The sequence below is a fragment of the Galeopterus variegatus genome, unplaced genomic scaffold, assembly GCF_000696425.1.
Source record: "Galeopterus variegatus unplaced genomic scaffold, G_variegatus-3.0.2 Scaffold2277, whole genome shotgun sequence".
Lineage (NCBI taxonomy): Eukaryota > Metazoa > Chordata > Mammalia > Dermoptera > Cynocephalidae > Galeopterus > Galeopterus variegatus.
In genome coordinates this window covers 60,744-62,582 of record NW_007728388.1, presented here as the reverse complement: position 1 = coordinate 62,582, position 1,839 = coordinate 60,744, and positions in this window count along the sequence as shown.

Sequence of the window (1,839 nt, the reverse complement as noted above, 5' to 3'; positions counted from 1 at the left end):
GAGGACTATGACCTTGTAAATGGATTAATCCATTCATGGAGTAATGAGTTAATGGTTTAATGGATTATCATGGGTGTGGAGTGGTGGCTTTATAAGGAGGGCACATGAAAACTCTTGCCATTGGTGCCATGTGATTGCCTAGGTTGCAACAGAACCCTGTATAGACTCCCCACCAAGAAAAAGGTCCTCACCAGATGTGCTGCCCAGACCTTGAACTTCCCAGCTCCCAAACTGTGAGAAATAAATTTCATTTCCTCATAAATTATCCAGTTTTAGGTATTCTGTTATAAGCAGCAGAAAATGGACTAATACAAATAGTTATTTTTCCTCATGAAATACTGCAATTGCTTTTGTGAAAAAGCCTTGTATTTATGTCTACAATGATAACATAGCATGTATTGTATCAATTTCTACATTTAGCCATATATATATCCATAGTTATATATGGGCAAATAGAAATTCACATATAGTATATGTTTATGTTGTTACCAAAGAAGGCAGTAGTTTCTTATTCCCTGAAGATATTTTAAAATGGCATATATTATATATAAACGTTATATGTCTATAAAACTGCTTACATAGTATTACAGTGAGTGCACTTCAAGCAGCTAGGCTTAAGTTGCAATTGAACTCAATTTAAAATACTAAGGAGGGGGAATGGGGAACAGAAGGATTTTTCCATCCCCAGCTCTTGCAAATTTCTTCAAATATTTTCTTAAATATTTTTTTAAATATTCCATTTTTTTTTTCATTTATTTTAAAAGCTGTTTTCAAATGATGGCAATGTGTAGTTTTCTGGTATTGTTCTGTTTAGAAATCAGGAGGTGCTTCTCAACCTTAAACATTAACTGAGTAGTGTTAAGTAAATGAGTCACCCCCCCCCCCCCCCCCCNCTCAATTTAAAATACTAAGGAGGGGGAATGGGGAACAGAAGGATTTTTCCATCCCCAGCTCATGCAAATTTCTTCAAATATTTTCTTAAATATTTTTTTAAATATTCCATTTTTTTTTCATTTATTTTAAAAGCTGTTTTCAAATGATGGCAATGTGTAGTTTTCTGGTATTGTACTGTTTAGAAATCAGGAGGTGCTTCTCAACCTTAAACATTAACTGAGTAGTGTTAAGTAAATGAGTCACCCCCCCCCGCCCCTTGGAAAAAATCTCTCCTAATAATTCTATTTTTCTCTCAATAGGGACCTTTTCTGTATATATACCACCTAGCCTGGATACCCACTGCCCTCATGTGCTCTCTGCCAAAAATTTCTAACCCCTGATCCCAAACACTGATCTCCCATGTAATGTCCTATATAGCATTAAAAAATATATATATATATCCTACTCCCTTTAGCAGGCAGTAATACTAGAAATTCACCCATTAGACTAATTCCACAAAGTTGCTAGTGACTGATAATAGCTGAAGATGTTATCCTGTAGGACAATACAGAACAAAGAACCATAAAGGTGTTTTCCCTACCCTCAAGACTCCCTCGTTTAGTCAATCAAATACTAACCTAGGTACTGCTGTGAAGGGACTTTGCAGATGTAACTAAGTTTACTAATCAGCTAACAAAGCAGGGAGAGTAACCTGGATTATACAGGTGGGCCCAATGTAATCACATGACGCCTTAAAAGAAGAGGAAGGCAGAAGAAACAAGCACAAGAGAGGAAGCCAAAGTCAAGGTCAAAATGTGAATTTCGACTTGACTTGCTAGATTTGAAGAAGAGAGCTGTTAGCCAAGGAATGCAGGTGACCCAGTTGACAGCCAGCAAGGAAGCAGCGGTCTCTGTCCTACAACTACAAAGAACCTAATTTAATAACAACCTGAATGATCTTGAAAA